Below are 22448 nucleotides of genomic sequence, written 5' to 3' on the forward strand. Positions count from 1 at the left end.
AGTTTTTTTCTACTTTTTTTTTTTTAATCAGTCAGTATAACCATATAGATAATGGTAAGAAGGGATTTCTTTATTAGCACGTTCTAATGCCTAGTACACACGATCGGTTTTCCCGACGGTCAAAAGACCGCCGGAAAAACCGAGGGGAAAACCGGGAACCGGCTCGGTCCCTTTTGCCCTGTACACACGGCTGATTTTCCTGACAGGAAAACTGCCAGGAGAACTTTGGTCGGGAAAACCGGCCGTGTGTATGCTCCCTCGCAGTGTTTCCCATAGGAAAACTGCGGGGAAAAAAAACGCTGCGATTAGCGGCGAGAAATAAGAGAACATGTTCTCATTTCTTAAATCGCAGTTTTCCTGTCGGGAAGGAGCATGCACATGTCCGATTTTTCCCGGCCAAAGGAAAACACGCCAGTTTTCCAGACGGGAAAAATTAGGCATAAGAAAGAACCACTTTACTATGCAGTGTTTTAATCAATTAAAAACGTTCAAAACCAACAGCAAAAAGAGGCAACCGCCCAACGTGGGGCTCGAACCCACGACCCTGAGATTAAGAGTCTCATGCTCTACCGACTGAGCTAGCCGGGCAGATGAAAAAGCTGCACCTGCAAAGAACTATATATATATACATACACACAAAAATGAGAATCCAAATGTAGCATTTGTATTTTGTAAGATTTAACAGCTTAGTGTTTAACTCGTTTTTTCAGAGACATATCTATTAACTAATTTTATATATTTTCTGATCTACAGAAAACAATGTACAACTTTGAATCACGTCTTAGGCAACAGTGACACCATGTGGCCATTGAAAGAAATAACACTAGCAAGCCTTAAAGTGTAACTAAAGGCAAAACTTTCTTTCTAAATTGGTATAAAGTGGAAAGGGATTAAAACAACAGTTTTTTTTAAAGCTGTCTATGCCCCCATTAGGGAGATTTGCCCTCTTTTTTTGTCCTGTTTACTGTTATGAGGAGTGAATGTGAAAGAAATTCCTTTACTTTGGGTTGACACCAGAACAGTAATACAGTGGAACCTTGGATTATGAGCATAATCCGTCCCAGGAGAATTCTCGTAATCCAAAGCACTCACATATCAAAGTGAGTTTCCCCATAGAAGTCAATGGAAAAGAAAATAATTTGTTACGCTTTGACTTCAATGGCATACAATATTGCATGTGGCCAGAGGTGGGGGGGGCGTCGGAGAGCCTCTGAAATGATCGGGGACAGCTTGGCTGACCTCAGAAACCCTAGGAAAGACTCAGAAACACCCGGGAATGGAGTACATCCGAGTATTTCCAAACGGCTCCGAACGGCTCCGGCGCCCTTGCACCCTAGGCCAAATGTGGTACTGCACACCCCAGAAAGTGATGCGCTAACATGAACTTTCAAGTAAAAACAAATTCAAATACAGATATAAATAAAAGTATTCAAATGTGAATATTTGTTTAAATATGTAACAGTCCTAAAGAGATGATGCCCCGGAAAAAGTTCTTTGATGACGAAACACGTAGGGCAGGGAGGTTTATCTACGTCATTGTGTTACCCGTAAGTGACGACGGGTGCCATTTTTACCTGCCGGATGTTTGTGGAGACGTGCGCATGTACATTTTATCTATGCAAGTGACACTCTATTTAATAAATCGATGCTTTTAAGGTTTTACACTATCTAGTGTTTCATTTATATACATTACACGTCTGGAAGATCTGGATTTCCACTGTGAAGTACACCCTGAGGCAGCATCTTTATTCGTTCCATGACCTGTACTGGAGTATAGTTTTAAAGGGGAAGTCCCCAAAGCTTGCCAAACCTGCCTGTGACCAGGGGTTCCTGGCATTTTGGTAAGAGTACATCTTGTCCATGTGTTAGTGATACACAGAGAGGAAATAAACCCTCCTACATACGTTGTACCTGTTTATTTGCAGACATTTGTACTCAACATTGTTGCAAAATTTAGAGATGAAAGCGATTTTTTTACAGACTCAAAAAGCAAGGAGAGCTACAGTTACACACTGTAAAAGCACTCTGAGATCTGATTGGAGGCAAGAGACACACACTCTTTTACGCAGCACACAGGAACAGAGCTGAGGCTGTCAATCAGATCAAGATCCCTCCTATCACCATTTTCTCTTGGTGTCAGGAAAGCTTGTCAGAAGTGACTCATGCTGATAGCAGAGGAATGAAACAGCAGACAGAAATGACACTTAGTGCCCATCAGTGCCATCTATCAGTGCCCATCAGTACCACTAATCGGTGCCCACCAGTGCCACCTCTCAGTGCCGCTTATTAGTGCTGCCACCCATCGCCCATTAGTGCCACCTATCAGTGCCCATCAGTTCCACCTATCAGCGTCACCTATCAGTGCCTATCAGTACCACCTCTCCATGTCGCCTATCAGTGCCCATCAGTGCCACCCATCAGTGAAAGAGAAAAATTACCTGTTTGCAACATTTTATAACAAAATATGGACGCCTTTTGTTTTTTCAAAATTTTCGGTGTTTTTCTTGTTTGTTAAGCAAACAATAAAAAATACAGAAGTGATTAAATACCACCAAAAGAAAGCTCTATTTGTGTGAAAAAAATTATAAAACTTTCATATGGATACAGCGTTGCATGACCGCACAATTGTCATTCAAAGTGTGACAGCGCTGAAAGCTTAAAAGTGGCCTGGGCAGGACGGGGGTGTAATTGCCCAGGAGGCAAGTGGTTAACGAAGAATCGCAGGAATGGATATTTTAGGCCCCGTACTCACGACCAAACATGTCTGCTGAAACTGGTCCGCAGGCCAGTTTCAGCAGACATGTTTGGTCGTGTGTGGGCGCGAGCGGGCCGAATTCCAGCAAACATTTGCCCGCCGGGCCTTTTCCCAGCAGACAAATATTCCTGGACTTGTTTTAAAACAGTCCGCTGGAATTCTGCCCGCTCGGACATGTACGGTCGTCAGTACAGACCTACCGTACATGTCCAGGCGCCCGCCGTCCCTCGCATGCGTCGAATGACTTCGACGCATGCGTGGAAGCATTTTAAAGGCGGGCCGCCCACGTCGCCGCGTCATTGTCGCGGCGACACCGCGTCATCGCGGACACGCCCCGTGTATTGTTTACGCGCGGACTTCTGTACGATGGTGTGTACAACCATCGTACAGAAGCCCTCTGGCAGACATGTATGGTGAAAACGGTCCGACGGACCGCTTTCACCATACATGTTTGGTCGTGAGTACCCGGCCTTATAGTTACATGTATCTGGTTTGGCGCAATGTAACGCAAAGCACAACTGCCTTATTATGCCAATGTCTTTGTGTGGGGGTGGCCATCTTGGTGGAGGCGGGGCTTTGCTTCCTCATGTCAGAATACTGCTTATTTTTTTCATTTTTTTAAAGAAGTTACCTGTACCATTTTTAGTTCAGGTACTTTTCAGTTTATAGCAAACTATGTGAGTATTATAAAATGGAACGCCCGAACAGGGACTTGAACCCTGGACCCTCAGATTAAAAGTCTGATGCTCTACCGACTGAGCTATCCGGGCTCTGCTTGCTCAGGGATAGGTCAGCCTTTTTGTAATTACCAGAAACTACATTCCTCAGTGAATTGTAGTTTGCTTCCATTCCTTTGGACAAATGTCTGCATTCTTTCATGAGACCTAATCTGTGGACGAGGTCACATAGTATCTGGTTAGCACTATGAGTGTTACATCATGAGTATTTTCAGCCTCTCAAGTCCTAATGTAGTAAATCAAATGACACCACTTACCGCGCCAATATGTACCCCGTGATAAGCTAACAAGTTAAGTGAACGATCCAAAAATTAGGGGTGTAATGGATCAAAAAACACACGGGGCTAGATTCACAAAGATTAGCGGATCTTTAGATCCGCGTAATCTATGTGATTTACGATCCGCCGGCGCACTTTTGCGAGGCTAGTGCAGTATTCACAAAGCACTTACCTCCAAACTTGCGCCGGCGGATCGTAACTCCCCCGGCGGAATTCAAATTCCGCGGCTAGGGGGAGTGTACAATTTAAATCAGGCGCGTTCCCACGCCGATTTAACTGCGCATGCGTCGCCGGCGATATTTCCCAGTGCGCATGCTCCAAATGACGTCGCTAGTAGACATGTGCACAGCAAAAATTTTCGTTTATTTCTGTTTCGTTTCTGTTCGTTTATCGTGATTCGTAACGAGTCGTAATTTCCTAAGACGTTAGTTATCGTATTCGTACTCTTTAGTATTTTCGTAACACTCTTTTTTCCGTTTCCGTTTTTTTTTCTGTTAGTTTATTTTTCGTTGAATCGAGATTCGTATTTTCGTTATATTTTGTATTCTGCCGCGTTCGTATTTTTAAAATGATTTTTTCGTTCCTTCGTTTTTACATTAGTTTAATTTTCGTTGTTTTGTTATTCGTATTTACATTATATTTTCCATCATGCCGCATTCGTATTTTCGTAAAGAAATATATTTTCGTTGCTTTATGATCATTCGTATTTTCATGTCTAATTTCCTTTGATTGTAAAAACGCACTTTTGTAGATTTTATTGCATTCGTAATTCTGTTAGAATACATTTTACGTTTATTCGACACACTACTCGTCGTAATTTTGTAATTCGGATTTTACTGTGATTGACTTGACTGTCTTAGTTAGCACACACACCCTGTCTAGAATGAAGTCTGACGTAGAAGAAAACTAAAATATGTCAGATATTACAAATACAAATCTAGAAATTAGATGCACTGCAGTCTAACACAGAAAAAGACACAAGGAGCCAGGAGGTAATGAGAAAGAAGCTCATTGGGGGAAGGAACAAACCTCTTCAGAGGAAAGGGACAGCGCTCAGTGGCTATTGGTCAATGTCCAGAAATATTTCAGTACTAACGAAAGCTAATTTACATTATTTTGTATTTTCGTTGTTTTCATTTCAGTTTTCCGAAGATCCGTAATTTATTTTTCGTTAGTTTTGATTTTCGTTTTTTAGTCTTTGTTCGGCATTTCGTTTTCTTTTCGGTCTTCGAATATTAGTAAGTTTGCATTTTCGTTCATTTTGTTTTTCGTAATTATTTATATTTTTTGGGTTCGGTATTTTCGTTGTTTCTATGTTTTCGTTTCTTTCTTCTTTCGTATCTTCGTTGTTTTTCATATTCGTTTTTTTTGAAAATATCGTTATTCGTTATTAATTGCTCTAAACCATTCGTTCATTCGTATGTTAACGAATCAACTAAAATAACGAAAAATGACGGAAAACGTATTCGTAACTTAAAAAATTGCACATGCCTAGTCGCTAGGACGTCATTGTCTTCGGCGGCAACGTAAATTCCGGCCATCCGTATTCCCGACCTACTTACGCAAACGACGTAAAAATTTGAAACTCGGGGCGGGAACGACGGCCATACTTAACATTAGCTATCCCTCATATAGCAGGGGTAACTATCCGCCGGAAAAAGTCGAACGTAAACGACGTAAAAAAAAAGCGACGGGTGGGCGTTCGTTTCTGAATCGGCGTATCTCCTCATTTGCATATTCGTCGCGAGTAAAACACGAAACGCCACCTAGCGGACAGCGGAAGATTGCAGCCTAAGATCCGACGGTGTAAGTCACTTACACCTGTCTTATGAATCAGTCGCATAGATCCGACCGTCGGATCTCAGAGATACAACGGCGTATCAGGAGATCCGCCGGCGTATCTCTTTGTGAATCTGGCCCACGGTTCGCATTGTCTTCTGCAGCATATCCCCAGCCAAAAATGTACCATGTCCACACTCTCTGACCCACATTTCCTCCTTTAGGTCTGCAGTTTATGACAGTCCCCTCAAGCATTTCATATATGGAAAATTATGTGCAGCCGTTTGGTGATGTCAGGGGCTGAATTTGCAGCCCCCTTTTAGCGCACACGTTTACAACCACTGCCATAGCTAATCTTTCCCCAGGGGAAAGGGGTGGCCATCTTGGTGGAGGCAGGGCTGCTTTAGTACACTTAAAGCAGAGTTCCACCCAAAAATGGAACTTCCGTTTTAAGCACTCATGACCCCCTGACATGCCACATTTGTCATGTAATTTTTTTTTGGGGGGGGGGGGGTGGGTACCTGGTTTTGAGAGATACCCAGCTCCCATGTCTTCTCCAGCGCCGAGCAGAAGTTCACCTCAACCCCCGCCCCCCCACTACAATCTTCTGAGACACATCATAGGTCCCAGAATATTGCCCGGCCATTCAAGACAGCGCAGCGCGACTCGAGCATGCGCTGTACACGTCAAAGGAGGGGGAGAGGAGTGAGGCTTCGTGCACCCGCATCGCTGGACAGGTCTGTTTAATAGAAGTCAGCAGCTACACTTTTTATAACTGCTGACTTTTAAATGGGTGAAACTTCACTTTAATATTTCTAGATGTTTCTATACCATTTAAAGCGGAGGTCCACCCTAAAAAAATAAAAAATAAATAACCAAAAAGGCTAAAAAAAAAATTGAAAAAAAATAATAATTTTTTTTTTTTTTTTTTTATACTAATCACAAGTGGCTGTTACTAGGCAGATTGTCCCAATCTGCCACTTCCTCGTCGGCGGTGGTCTTCTTTCTTTTCTTTCTCGCGCTGCCTCCTGGGAAATGGGGGACCTTGTGTGTGTCCCAGGAGACATCCGCCCATTCACATAGCGCCACGCGATTCGCGCCTGCGCAGTAGGGAACCGGGAAGTGAAGCCGCAACGCTTTACTTCCTGATTCTCTCACCGAGGATGGCGACATCGCGATTGCTCAGCTTCGGCTACCGACATCGCGGGCACCCTTGACAGGGAAGTGTCCTTATTAAAAGTCAGCAGCTACAGTGTGTTTTTTTTAAATGCTGGACCTCCGCTTTAAATGTTCACTTTTGGAGTTCAAGTACTTTTCAGTTTAAACTTTAAAGTAATTTATGCGAGTATTATAAAATGGAGCGCCCGAACAGGGACTTGAACCCTGGACCCTCAGATTAAAAGTCTGATGCTCTACCGACTGAGCTATCCGGGCTCTGCTTGCTCAGGGATAGGTCAGCCTTTTTGTAATCACTAGAAATCATGTCCACATTCTTCAGTCAATGAGTTTGTAGTTTGTTCCAATACATTTGGACAAATGTCTGCATTCTTTCATGAGACCTAATCTGTGGAAAAGGTGACATAGCATTTGGTCATCATTATGGGCGTTACATAGAAACAGCAGAGAGCATTTTGAGCCTCTGTCACCTCTAGAATTCTGTTGAATAAAGAGGATCACCAAGGCACAACCATTGAACAACATTAACCATCAACTAACCCCGGTCTAGTTGAATTTTCCTACAAGTGATGCAAAAAATGGGGGTCCTGTGGACACCAGCAGTGTCCCACAGTATCCCTTAAAGTGGAACTTCAGTCATTTTTTCATGTTTCCATCTATTCCATCTATTTAGCAACCTCTAGCAACCAATTAGTGAGCGGTAAGGATGTCCAGTAACCTCTAGCAACCAATCAGTGAGCAGTATTGATGTACAGTAATCTCTAGCAAGCAATCACTAAGCAGAAGTCATGTGCTGTAACCTCTAGCAGCCAATTAGTGAGCGGTAATGATACACTGTAACCTCTGACAATCAATCGCAATCGCTGCCTGATCTGATGCAGTAAACTTATTTTGAGTGTAGCTGCTATTGGAGAGTGAAATTGCCTGGAGGAGGGGCCCAAAAAAAAGTTTGCCCAGGGCCCAATCAATATTAAAGGAGGCCCTGGTGTAGGCTATATTACTGTTGCTACAGACAACTCTATATATATATATATATATTATATCTTAATCAGCCAACCAGCCATGGAATGGGTGACTGGTGTAGGGTGACAGCTACTGTGGTAGTGAAGGGGTGTTGAACCCTGAGAGAGTGAGCATGTAGTTACAGAGTGTGTTAAATTTCCGGCATCCACTGGTAACTGTGGATATGTCACTGGGAGGGAGATGACAGGTATTGCTGGGTTGGTGGATACCGGTGCAAGCTCTGTGCACCTGTGAGTTGGTGTTCTCTATAGGGATAAGCTTCATATTCGAGTCGAACTCATGTTCGACTCGAACATTGTATGTCCATTCGTTCGTCGAAATACGAACGTTTTGGGCCATTCGCGACAAATTCCAGTGGCGTGTCACGGCCCATAATTCACTGCGGCATCGCAGTGCATTGCTGGCTGATGATTGGCCAAGCATGCACTATGACTTGCATGCTTGGCCAATCACAGCTTGCAAAAAACGGAGAGCCATATTTGGCCAAAGCCACAGTGGCTTTGGCCAATTATGGCTCAGGGGGTTTAGTACACGCCCCACACTATAAAAGGCCGCCTGCAGGTCGGCCTTGTGTAGTGTGTTGCGCTGGTTAAGAGAGAGAAGACACAGAGAGAGATAGAGTGTCATTTTTTGTAGGTAGATAGAGCAGGCAGGCAGGCAGGCTAGTTAGTTAAAGTTACAGTGTGTAGAGGATATATATGCATCCCAGGTGTTGTATAATTATGTAGCGCTACCCCCGCAGGAGCCGCTGATTTGTTTTTGGGATCGGCATATTGAGTTACCTTGATATGGCCCAGGGGTGCAGTTGTAGAGACAAACAGTGAGCGAAGGTCCAGACAGTGAATAAAGGTTTATTCCAATGCTTTATTTTTCCAGGCCAACACAGCCAACATCAACATAAATTGGGAAGGACAAGGTTGATGAAGAGAGAGAGAGAACCTTGCAGTATCAGGCCTGGACAGGGCCGGTGCAAGAATTTTTGCCAACTAAGGCGAAGGTGCATTTTGCCGCCCCCCCCCCCCCCCCCCCGCATGCACACACACACCATACATTATATCTGTGCTCCATTAAGCTTTAATGGTTATATAACGTTATATAATGTACTATTGCTGGGATTTGTAGTCCTCTGTAACTGCTGGTATTCTGCATTGCGCATGCACACACACACCATACATTATATCTGTGCTCCATTAAGCTTTAATGGTTATATAACGTTATATAATGTACTATTGCTGGGATTTGTAGTCCTCTGTAACTGCTGGTATTCTGCATTGCTTTGTATATAATGTACTATTGCTGGGATTATACTGCGCAATACAGATTACCACTGACCAGTTATAGAGGAACTACAAATCCCAGCAATAATACATTATACAGCGCAATGGAGAATACCAGCAGCTTTAGAGGAACAACAAATCCCAGCAATACATTATATAAAACGCAATGCAGAATACCAGCAGTTACAGAGGACTACAAATCACAAGGGCCTGCATAACTGCTGGGTCTCTGTACACCATTTCACCCTGCATCTCTCTCATCAGAGTTCATGGGTTAAGGCTTATATTTTGTTCCAAAAGATTGAGTTTGAAGGAAGGGTTTTGGTTAATAATGTTCTTAGTGATATGTGGGGGTGGCATTCACTTGCAATTTTATTCCATTATAAATTGTAAATAGTAATCTTCTATTTAATTGACAATTAACTGGCTACTTTCTTTAAAGAAAGCAAGCTATAGGTCACCAATGCAAAAGGAGCACATTTGAATGCAGACCATCAGTGTTAATGGTACACTAGGTATACAAACGGCTACTGGCAATTAGTGTTAAAAAGGTTACTGCTGGCAATTAGTGTTACATTATTATGATCTCCCTTTATATGCTTAAATACGCCCAAGTTCTGTGCCACAGCAATGAATGCAGAACAACATTGGCCACAATCTCACAGGCCTTTCTAGGTCTGCAGCAGACATCCCCTCCAGTCCAGCCCCCGCCCGCCCACTATTAGTACAAACAATCCCACCCGGGCGGCAGCTGAAGAGGACAGTGTGGAGCCGCGCCCAGGTGGAGAAGAAGATCAAGACACAGTGACTGGCTGGCGTAAGGCAAGCGCCATAGTTGCCTTGCGCCGGCCCTGGGCCTGGATATTAAATGGAGCAGTCAGTACTGCTCTGTATAGTACCAATTTTGTAACTCGTCGCCACTCCAACTGAGTGGGTAAAGTGCCCCCGGACAGACCCCCTTTTATGAGCCTGGCAGCCGAGATGTCACTTAGGATTTCTGGGCTGTCTCACAGGCCTGGCTCTAGGGCCTCCGCCACAGGCCAATTACAATGACTGAGCTAGGTAGATAAATGGAGCGAATCCTCCCAGTAGATTTTTGCATTGGTCACCAGATGACAGCAAACATACCTGTCAGTACTCTGGTCACCGGGTCCCCAATTGGTTTGTTCAGGCTCTGTTGGACAACCTGCCTCCGGGTCCTCCTCAAACCGACTCCCCAATCGTACGGCACCCAGCCTGGGATCCTTTCAATAGAACCGGGAACCCAGTGAGTCACTGGGGTCCCCTTGTACCTCCAGATGAGGTTCCAAGTAGTATGCAATTTCGGCCAGGTGGGCCACGCCGGCGGGGTCCATAGATGCGCGCACCCTGAAGGTGGATCCTGCACCTGGAACGGGGACCTCGCGAAGATTTTAGAACACATGACACCTGTGACAGATATACTCCTCTCCAGCACGCCCCGTGAGGGAAAAAGCTCCTCTGATTGGCTGCTGGAGAAACTTACTCCGCCAGAACCCCCCTGGCGCCAACTGCTGGCCAGGGATGGCACTGCATCCCTGGACCACAGACTGACCCAGTGGACATTTCTAGAATGACAGAAGTCCCAAAATTTTAAACAAACTGTGAATGGGAGCAAAGTAACTCTCCCATTCCCCATTAACTTTAGAGTAGTGCCCATACTGAAAGTAAGGGGGCGCTACATATATTTATACACTGTATAGTTTAGCTAGATCCGCTCTTCCTAATTTACTGACAGGCATGCAGGTGATTATGCTAGCTGCAGTATTCTCACGTGGTGTACTGCCTGTGTCCTCTGCAGTGTGCACCAAAAGCTACGTGGTGTGTACTGCCTTTGTCCTCTGCAGTGTGCACCTAAAGCTACATGGTGTGTACTGCCTGTGTCCTCTGCAGTGTGCACCTAAAGCTACATTGTGTGTGTGTACTGCCTGTGTCCTCTGCAGTGTGCACCTAAAGCTACATGGTGTGTGTACTGCCATTGTCCTCTGCAGTGTGCACCTAAAGCTACGTGGTGTGTACTGCCTGTGTCCTCTGCAGTGTGCACCTAAAGCTACGTGGTGTGTGTACTGTCTGTGTCTGTGCTATTTTTCTCAATGAATTTCATCCATATTGCAGGGACCAGACATTACATTAAAGCCGCAAGCAGTTTTAAATGACTTTTTTCTTATAGTAATCTCATTTTGTGCAGGGACAGTTTTAAACACGTGCCACTTCACAGGCATACCCAGCAGGTACGATATTTAAAGGAATTTTTCATTTATTTATTTTTTCACTTTAACCACTTGCTTACTGGGCACATATACCCCCCTCCAGCCCAGGCAAAATTTCAGCTTCCGGCACTGCGTTGCTTTAACTGACAATTGCGCAGTCGTGCGACGTGGTTCCCAAACAAAATTGATGTCCTTTTTTCCCCACCAATAGAGCTTTCTTTTGGTGGTATTTGATCACCTCTGCGGTTTTTATTTAACATTTAAATAAAAAAAAATGTTATGCTGAAATGACTGTTTACAGGGTATAGAGACATAATAGTTAACTGATTCCTTTTAAAAACGATTAAAAATAGGTAAAAATCAATCATATAATGTACCTGTAGTTTCTAGTTTTGTTTTTGCATGTTGTTTCCTGCCTCTCGGCTGTACAGAGCATACAGAGCCACAGAGCAGTGATGGTTTGGAAAACGAAACTGATCCAAAGGGGAGGTGCTGAGGGGTTTTAGACTCACAGTAATCACACCTCCTTGAAGTTAGTGACCACAGAGAGAAAGCTCCCAGTACTGTGGTTATCAGGAAACAGACAACCAGGAAGTGTGGAGATCAGAGAAGAATTACAGCAATTTGAGAGCAGAAACGAACAATGAGGACATTTAAACAGCACTGTATTAAGGTAAAGGAAGCTATTAAGATAAAAAAAAATGTTTCCTTTAATGGTATTATGCATATGAAGATACTGGTAGCTGAAAAAATGATACTATACAGAAGTTTAATGGGATGTGGCAGACCTGAATAACATTTAAAGATTCATCAAAGTTCTTGGAATTTTGTTAATTTCTAAGTTCATTTTTGTTGGAGTATACATGTATTTTTGTTTGTTTAAAATTTTTGAAAGTTGAAGAAAGATTATATAATTATATATGTTTTTTCCCCGCTTTTTCTTTACCCCCTTTTTTTCTTTCCCCTTTATTTCGCCCTGAATATAGAGGTTTTTTTTTGGAGAGCTGTGTTATTTTGTAAGTTAGTAATTATAAATTTAATGAACATCTCAGCTATTAAGGCTCCATGTACACGGGACGTTTTTACAACTGCTCCTAAATGATTAAACTTGACAGATAGTAACCCATGTTTAAAACTTACATTATGCCACGTTTACATGCCGCGTTTAGAAGCGTTGAAATTTTTTTTTTTTTTTTTAAATGGCCAAAAAATAAAAACGCCTATAAGCGAAATGCTGCTAAATGCGGGTTACCATGTTTAGCCGCTTTTAGTCGCGTTTGGTGTCTGAAACGTGGAAATCTGCGTCTGAACCCATTTTTTTGCTTTCAAAGTAACGCTGTTAAACGCAACTGCCTAACGGCAATAAACGAGACTGTGCACATGGTCACATAGGATAACATTGAATGAGTTCAGGAGCAGTTGAAAAAAGCTTCCAACTGCCTCTGAACGTACGCTTAGCAGCGTCCTGTGTACATGGGGCCTAACATGTATTCAGGATGGCAAATGAAAGGAAGAAAACTGGACAACCGCACTCCAAATCACTTAAAATAAGTGGTCTTTTATTTTTCAACTGTACATACAGTCACTGCAACCCACAACACACAGTATGGCCAATGTATTCAGGATGATTGTATTTGTTTGTGTATGGTTGCTTTGCTGTTGTTTGTGAAAATTTTAGAAAATTTAGAAAAACATATTGGAATAAGATTTTTGCCTAAATGATCCTATCACCCACTGTATATGTCAACATAATCTGTAACGATGAAACTGTGACACTGTATTTCTCTGTAAAAATTATACCATGTTTTGTACCACTATTTTGTACCTAAGAGCCGGTTCACACAGGGGCGACTTGGGATCCGACTCGAAGTTGCCCCAAGTCGCCCCAAGTCACGCTGTTGAGAAAAGCAATTAAAGTGAATGGAGCCGTCTTAATGTACACAACTGAAGTTGCTCCGACTTCAGAAAAGGTTTCTGTACTACTTCAATTCGACTTCTAGGCGACTTGTACCCATTGATTTCAATGGATGTCGCCTTAGAAGTCGGATCACTGTCTTAACTGGTAGCAACAATACAGGAAGAGAACATACATTTCTCAGGCAAACCCCTCCCTCCCACAGAGCTGATTCTTGTTTGATTGGCCACTGGAAAGACTCCTGTCCTGGAGGCGACTTGAGGTCGCCTTGTAAGTCACCCCATGTCGCGATGTGGTGCATGCTCAGGTCGTTTTCAGGTTGCCTCGCAAAGTCGCGGCCAGAGTTGTGTCGCCCCTGTGTGAACCGACTCTTATAAAAAAGTTTGTAAGCAAAAAAAAAAACACCCAGGCACTGGGAGAACATTCATGCATGGGATTGTGATATCTCTGGAAGTTTTTTAGTCAGACTTCAGTAGGTACGTACATTATCCCACTTTGGTCACAGCTGCACAGTTTGGGCTAGATTCAGCAAGAATTTACGTTGGCGTATCTATTGATACGCCGCGTAAATTCAAAGCTGCGCCGGCGTATCTTCTTTCTGTATTCAGAAAGCAAGATACGCCGAAATTAGGCTAAGATCCGACTGGCGTAAGTCTCTTACGCCGTCGTATCTTAGTTGCATATTTACGCTGGCCGCTAGGTGGCGCTTCCGTCGATTTCAGCGTAGAATATGCAAATGAGCTGGATACCCTGATTCAGAAACGTACGTGCGACCGGCGGATTTTTTTACGTCGTTTACGCCGTAAGGCTTTTTCCGGCGTAACGTTACTCCTGCTATATGAGGCATAGCCAATAATAAGTATGGACGTCGGGCCAGCGTCGAATTTTGCGTCGTTTACATCATTTGCGTAAGTCGTTCGCGAATAGGGCTTTGCGTAAATTACGTTCACGTCGAAAGCATTGACTATTTGCGACGTGATACCTTCACGGACGGCGCATGCGCTGTTCGTGAGAAACGTCATTTACGTGGGGTCATGTTTTATTTACATAAAACACGCCCACCTCTTGACAATTTGAATTCGGCGCGCTTACGCCGGCAGATTTACGCTACGCCGCCGCAAATTACGGAGCAAGTGCTTTGTGAATACTGCACTTGCCTCTCTAAATTGTGGCGGCGTGGCGTAAATAACATACGCTACGCCCGCACTTACGTCCCCCTACCTGAATCTAGCCCTTTATTTTTATCTATAGACAACCCTTACCTGCATAGGCAGCTTTTGGTAAAAGTGAACTATGTCTTAATTGCTTTATGAATGCGGCATAGCAGATTTACTGCTACAGGACGACCGCTCTGTGCAGAATCACGTACATATACACAATTCTGCACTTCCGGGTTTTGGGCGTGAGCGCACGCTGGTGGCGGCTTGCTCCCGCTGTGTAAAATTGGAAGCTTATCAGCGGGTCCCACGGGCCCCTAGGACCTGCCGATCATTCGTTACACAGACAGAATGCCAGTCTGTCTATGTAAACAAGGCAGACTGTCATTCTGTGAGTGCAGAGGACATGGATCCTGTGTTCCTGTAAAGCAGAAACACTGATCTATGTTTTCCACTAGTAAAAGTGTAATGGTGGAGAACCTCAAAGGGGTTCAAGATGGAATTCTACTGCTGTTCCAAATTGTAAAGTGTAGATATGCATGCACGCAGGGAGCAAGACACTGACATGTCTGTGCAGTCCAACTACTTCCTTATCTATTATTTATTACAGGCAGTGCCAACTCTCCTTCACAAAGCGCGATAAAGTATATGTCACTATTGTGTTAATTTGAGTCTAAAAAGGCACATCTGATTGGCTGAAATACAAGAGTACAAAAACTTGATGGTCAAAGCCAGGGGCGGACTGACCATTGGGACTCTCGGGCACTGCCCGAGGGCCCCATGCCACTAGGGGGCCCCATCAGGGTTGCCAGGCTCAATAAAACCAGGGACAGTATGTAAAAATCTGTGTTTTTTTACATCTGTCCCTGATATGTACGAAACAGACATGCTTTTGATGTGAAAATCCTGAGATTTTAGCTGCCCGGCCTCTGCACTGCCTCCAGGTGTGGTGGCCACCTGTAAGCTTGGGGGCCCCATAATCTTCTATTGCCCGGGGGCCCCATGAGTTGTCAGTCCACCCCTGGTCAAAGCTTGGTTGTCTTCTGGTCCCTCTTGGTCTTCCACATTCTTCCAATTGCATGGGTAGTAGGGGGCAGACGCCATATTTGTCTTCAGCCATCCTTGTCTTGTGGGAGGGGGTGTTCCTAGAGGCCATTTTGAGTAAGGACTAGTAAAGCAGTTGTGTACATACAAAAACAATATAGACTTTATAGTATAGAAAAGATGCATAGGGAATAGGCATTTTCTGGTTATCATTATGCTCATCACATTCCTTCACAAAAGTACCTCCCTACTACAGTGAAACATTAGCTAGGCACACATTTAACCCTTTTATCGCCCCTGATGTTAACTCCTTCCCAGACAGTCTCATCAGTACAGTGACAGTGTATATTTTTTTAGCACTGATCACTATATTAGTGTCACTGGTTCCCGAAAAGTGTCAAAAGTGTCAATTAGAAGATCGCAGTCCTGCTATCAGTCGCTGATTGCCACCATTACTAATACAATAAATAAATGAAAAGATCCCATAGTTTGTAGACGCTGTAACTTTTGCGCAAACCAATCAATATACGCTTATTGGGACTTTTTTTTTACCAAAGATATGTAGCAGAATACAAATTGGCCTAAATTGATGAAGAAATTACATTTTTTTTATTTGATATGTTTTATAGCAGAAAGTAAAAAATATTTGTTTGCTTTTTTAAATTGTCGGACTAGCTCTTTTCTAGTGCAAAAAATAAAAACCGCAGAGATGATCAAATACTACCAAAAGAAAGCTCTATTTGTGGGAAAAAGGACGTCAATTTTTTTGTGTACAGTGTGGCACGACCGCGTTATTGTCAGTTAAAGTAACGCAGTGCTGTATCGCAAAAAATGGCCTGGTCAGGAAGGGGGGTAACACCTTCCAAATGTGGTTAAAGTATAGGTCCGATAAATAAATAATTACAGTACAATCAAAGCAGCCTGCTGACTCCTGACATTTAACATTAGATAGGAAGTTACAGTGACACATGTAAGGAAACACTTTTTATTTATGGAATTAGTGATCGGATGAAAAGACAGGCGCAAATACAAGCGCGGGGTACTAAAAATACAGCCATTTGTATTGCTTGGCATCTTCTGGTAAAACACATTTGTACAGCCAAGCCTTAGTAGTTGAAATTTTGGAAGGAAAATACGGAATTCCTGTACAAGCCACAGAGTACAGACATAGAGGGAGCGTTCCTTTCCAGGCGTTAACCCTTTTTTACCAGTATACTAGTGCAGAGGGAAGTAGAAGTACAATTTTTTTTATCATCTGTATGTACATAGAACTATAGACATAGGGGTAGATTCACGTAGATCAGCGTTTATTTGTGCGGGCGTAACGTATCCTATTTACGTTACGCCTCCGCAACTTTTACAGGCAAGTGCCGTATTCTTAAAAGAAAGTTGCGGCGGCGTAGCGTAAATAGGCCGATGTAAGCCCGCCTTATTTTAAATAGTGAAGAGGTGGGTGTGTGTTATGTAAATTAGGCTTGACCTGACGTGATTGACGATTTTCCCGAACGGCGCATGCGCCGTCCGTGGAATCTCCCAGTGTGCATTGCTCCAAAGTACGCCGCAAGGACGTCATTGGTTTCAACGTGAACGTAAATGACGTCCAGCCCCATTCATGGACGAATTACGCAAACAACGTAAAAAATTCAAAATTCAACGCTGAACGACGACCATATTTAACATTGGTACGCCGCACTTACGCCACCATATAGCAGGGGTAACTATACGCCGGAAAAAAGCCTAATGTAAACGGCGTAAATGTACTGCGTCGGCCGTGCGTACGTTCGTATCTTGCTAATTTACATATTTTGACGCGTAAATCGGCATACACTCCCCTAGCGGTGAGCGGAAAAATGCAGTTACGATCCGACGGCGTAAGAGACTTACGCCGGTTGGATCTAATAGAAATCTATGCGTAACTGATTCTATGAATCAGGCGCATAGATACGACCGGCCGGACTCAGAGATACGACGGTGTATCTGGAGATACGCCGTCGTATCTTGTCTGTGAATCTACCCCATAGCTTTTTTTTCATTCTGAATGCAGTAAGGGAGGGTTATAAAGGAGCTTTTTAGCCATCTGTGTCCCATTGGGGAGATTTACCTTCACTTCCTGCCCCATAGCCAAAACAGGAAGTGAGAGAAAATCCCTGCAAATTAAGTAAATTCATTGGGCCCCTCCTAGATGACCAGAACTAGTGTCCTCACTGGAAGATTTCCCCTCTGTGACATTTTTTGGGGACAACCCACATTTTTTGATTTTCTTTCACTTTCAATGATAATGGTAAACAGGACAAATAGAGAGGATAAATCTCCCTAACGGGAGCGCAAACAGCAACAAAAACTGACAGGTGTTCTAATCCCTCTCCAATCTATCCAAAACTAAAAAAAGCTTTGCCTTAAGGCAGGGCTCAAAGTCCTGAGCTACTAGCCAGACCTTAACCACTTGACGACCGAGGATGTCCATCTACGTCCTCGACTTTGTGCGGTGATATCTGAATGATGCCTGCAGCTACAGGCATCATTCAGATATCACCGTCTTCAGACGCCGATTCTCTGCACGATAAGAATGATCAAAGCGGCAGTTCCGCTGCTTGATCGTTCTTATAGGCAGCGGGAGGGACAGCCGCCCCCCCCCCCCCTCCCGCCGCCATCCGGTGCTTCTCCGGGCTCTCCCGTGCCATCGGGGGCCCGGAGAGCGAATCGGCCGGCGCTCACTGGGAAGCATAGAGATGACTGGTGACCAGATGGTCACCAGTCATCTCTATGACCGTCGGAGCTCCGGGCGCGACGTTATGACGTCACGCCCGGTACCCGGAAGTAAACAAAGCCGCAATCGCGGCTGTCGGCATTAGATCGGTGAATTTTTTTCACGATCAAATGCTTGTAAGCCTGGAGGAGAGATGTGGGGTCTTATTGACCCCGCATCTCTCCATAAAGAGGACCTGTCACAGTGATTCCTATTACAAGGGATGTTTACATTCCTTGTAATAGGAATAAAAGTGATCAAAAAAATTAAAATTAAAAAAAAAGTGTAAAAATAAAAAAATGAAGTAAAATAAAAATAACTTTTTTTTTTAATGCCCCTGTCCCGGTAGCTCGCGCTCAGAAGTGAACATGCATGCAAGTCCCGCCCACATATGTAAACGCCGTTCAAACCCCACATGTGAGGTATTGTCGTGTGTGTTAGAGCATGTGCAACAATTCTAGCACTAGACCTCCTCTGTAACTCTAAACTGGTAACCTGTAAAAAAAAATTAAAGCGTCGCCTATGGAGATTTTTAAGTACTGAAGTTTGGCACCATTCCATGAGTGTGCGCAATTTTAAAGCGTGACATGTTAGGTATCTATTTACTCGGCGTAACATCATCTTTCACATTATACAAAAAAATTGGGCTAACTTTACAGTTTTTTCCCCAAAAAAGGCGTTTGAAAAATCATTGCGCAAATACCGTGCGAGAAAAAAAAATTGCAATGACCGCCATTTTATTCCCTAGGGCAGGGATATGCAATTAGTGGACCTCCAGCTGTTGCAGAACTACAAGTCCCATGAGGCATAGCAAGACTCTGACAGCCACAAGCATGACACCCAGAGGCAGAGGCATGATGGGAATTGTAGTTTTGCAACATCTGGAGGTCCGCTAATTGCATATCCCTGCCCTAGGGTGTCTGCTAAAAAAATATATATATAATGTTTGGGGGTTCTGATTAATTTTCTAGCAAAGAAATTGTGATTTTTACATGGAGAGAAGTGCCAAAATAGGCCCGATTGTCAAGTGGTTAAGAGTCACTCACCACCAGGAGCCACTTTAAAGAGATTTTTCAGTGTATGGCCATCTTACAGGAGATTGTACAATCTGATTGTACAGTGTATGGTCATCTGTAATCAGATTGGACAATGTACAACCGACCATCTGCTCTCTCTCCTCCTGTCAGCATGCAGCCTGGCATTACTCTGCAGATGTGGAACTACAAGTCCCAGCACTCTACAGGCAGGTAGGGGGTAGAAGCAAAGCTCCTGCACACTCTGATTGGACATTATTAGCAGTGAGCTACAACTCCCACCATACCTTGGCACTGCTACGAACGTATGGCTGTCTGGGACTTGCATTCTTCCCTCTCTCCGGCTGGTCTTACCCTCTGGTGGTGAGAATAGCTGTACCACCTCCTCCCAGTCTCTGCTCCCTGCCTCTCCTTTGGGCACACCGTCCAGGGCTCTGAGGCGGCAGCCAGCACTCATGCGATACCTCTGCACTCGGGCTGCCGCGTCCCCTTGCCGGTCCAGCTACCCCTGCGGTAGCCTGTAATTCATAAAAGGTGCCGCTGTGATGTCACCAACTATACACCCGGCTGTCGGCACGCTGTCTGAGCCTGGGCTGGCCTCAGCACTGCGCTTGCACAGTTCTAAAGCCTGCCCACAGGCATATTTTTTATGAGCAGCAGCTGTCTGTAAGGGACAGTTGACAACCCTGCTTCACGCTCGCCCTCAACTTATTTCAACTCGCCAAATGCGAGCAGGCGAGTTGAAATTTTAAGGGCTGCCCTAAGGTATTCAGTAATACCTCGGATTGCAAGCACAATTTGTTCCAGAAGCATGCTTGTAATCCAAAGCACTCGTATATCAACGCGAGTTTCCCCATAGGAAATAATGGCAACTCAGATAATCCGTTCCACAGCCACTGCTGGTATATTTGAAGTGAATTAACTCAAGCACTCATATGAAAAATTTCATTAGATAAGTTAAAAAATAATAAATGAATTCATCTGCAACTATTCAAATGTGCTCTGACACCACATAATAGTATTTAGTTAAAAGATTAATAGTGTGCTAAAAACAACCTGATAATAATGCACAGTGCTAATTGCTACACACACTTATAGGATGTTACTACAAATACATAATAAATGTCAGAAATAGCAAAAACTTTAGAATAATGAAAAGACCTTCCTCCGTGAAGATAGTAATATAATGTACAGAGTGCAGAGTTCAGAGGTTCACTACATACAGAGTGCAGAGTTCAGAGGTGCACTACCTACAGAGTTCAGAGGTGCACTGCGTACAGAGTTCAGAGGTGCACTACGTACAGGGTACAGAGTTCAGAGGTGCACTACGTACAGGGTACAGAGTTCAGAGGTGCACTGCGTACAGGGTGCAGAGTTCAGAGGTGCACTGCGTACAGGGTGCAGAGTTCAGAGGTGCACTGCGTACAGGGTGCAGAGTTCAGAGGTGCACTGCGTACAGTGTGCAGAGTTCAGAGGTGCACTACGTACAGGGTGCAGAGTTCAGAGGTGCACTGCGTACAATGTGCAGAGTTCAGAGGTGCACTGCGTACAGTGTGCAGAGTTCAGAGGTGCACTGCGTACAGTGTGCAGAGTTCAGAGGTGCACTGCGTACAGTGTGCAGAGTTCAGAGGTGCACTACATACAGAGTTCAGATGTGCACTACGTACAGGGTGCAGAGTTCAGAGGTGCACTACGTACAGGGTGCAGAGTTCAGAGGTGCACTGCGTACAGTGTGCAGAGTTCAGAGGTGCACTACATACAGAGTTCAGATGTGCACTACGTACAGTGTGCAGAGTTCAGAGGTGCACTGCGTACAGTGTGCAGATTTCAGAGGTGCACTGCGTACAGTGTGCAGAGTTCAGAGGTGCACTGCGTACAATGTGCAGAGTTCAGAGGTGCACTACGTACAGGGTGAAGAGTTCAGAGGTGCACTGCGTACAATGTGCAGAGTTCAGAGGTGCACTGCGTACAATGTGCAGAGTTCAGAGGTGCACTGCGTACAGTGTGCAGAGTTCAGAGGTGCACTGCGTACAGTGTGCAGAGTTCAGAGATTCACTGCGTACAGTGTGCAGAGTTCAGAGGTGCACTGCGTACAGTGTGCAGAGTTCAGAGGTGCACTACATACAGAGTTCAGAGGTGCACTACGTACAGGGTGCAGAGTTAAAAAAAAATCAGCACAAGGAACATTGTTTATGATCAATGCCATGTGTCCCTCCTACTTTATTAGATGTCCTTCTCCTCTGATTACCCCTTACCCCTGCTGCTACAATCTTACAGTGCAACGGGAGTTAATGGAGTTGACAGAGCTGTAACAGGCACTCATCAAGAGTGCCTAACTCTACCCGTCATTTCTGCCCAGCTTCTCCATTCATAAAAGCCAATACTACTGCTTCTAATGAAACAGGATCTATGAATGGAGGGGGTGGACCGATCAATTATCCTCCTGTTCTCCATTCATAGATTGTGTTTCATTCATGGAAGCTACAGAGGCACTGGAAGTGACGTTGGTGAGCTTGTCGCTCGTGGGTTTTTGAACTTACTGATACGTGAGTACCTGAATTTTTGCTATATATAATAAAGCACGTTTAAAAAACATGCTACGCTATCCGGAATCCCCTTCCTCTCCCCTATGAATCTTTGATATACATTTACTGCGGGAGTGATAGCGTTGCTGTGGGAGTGACAGCTTTGCTGCGTTTGGTCGTAAAGGAGCAGGCTTCTGCCACTACACTGAAAGTGTATGAATAGGAGTTTGATTACCATCAGGACACACAGAGGAAATACCCGTGATCTTTACATACACGTTGTTACCCTACAGCTGTGAGGTAGAAAGCCACCTATTAATGTAATGTGCCGAACGGAAGAGGAGAAATCACTCTGCAACTCAATTAGAATTTTTATGCACAGAAGCGCCGCCCCCTCTCGCTCCTGCACTGCCACTGAAAACAATACATGGATTCATGCATTGCATGAATCTATGTATTGTCGCCGGCGCCGCTGCCGCCCACAATTCAGATGGCCGGCCCCCTGGTGAGCGCCGGCCATCTGAATAACGGCAGCTGGTTGGCTGTGGAAGTGTCTATCAGAGCCAGTGGCTCTGATAGGCTTTCTGATTGCAGCTTGTGGGCTGTAATCGGCTTCCAAATAGTTAACCAGGGGATGCATTAACACTGACACGCATCTCAGCCAATCAGGTCTGGTTACCGATAACCTGATTGGCTGAAGCGTCATCGAGGGCGGGAGAAGACATCGAGGGATTGTGGAGGAGGGTGGCTGACCAAGAAAGGTAAGTACCGGGC

General features: G+C 44.4%; 3 non-coding genes across 3 annotated transcripts; all 3 read right to left on the reverse strand.

Moving 5' to 3' along the window:
* Positions 1-515: 515 nt before the first annotated feature.
* Positions 516-588, reverse strand: TRNAK-CUU. The gene has a single exon. It is a non-coding gene; the product is annotated as a tRNA-Lys (tRNA).
* Positions 589-3452: 2864 nt separating this feature from the next.
* On the reverse strand, positions 3453-3525 carry TRNAK-UUU. The gene has a single exon. It is a non-coding gene; the product is annotated as a tRNA-Lys (tRNA).
* A 3385-nt stretch (positions 3526-6910) lies between these two features.
* Positions 6911-6983, reverse strand: TRNAK-UUU. The gene has a single exon. It is a non-coding gene; the product is annotated as a tRNA-Lys (tRNA).
* Positions 6984-22448: the final 15465 nt, after the last annotated feature.

This window comes from Rana temporaria, chromosome 3 (assembly GCF_905171775.1).
Source record: "Rana temporaria chromosome 3, aRanTem1.1, whole genome shotgun sequence".
Classification (NCBI taxonomy): domain Eukaryota; kingdom Metazoa; phylum Chordata; class Amphibia; order Anura; family Ranidae; genus Rana; species Rana temporaria.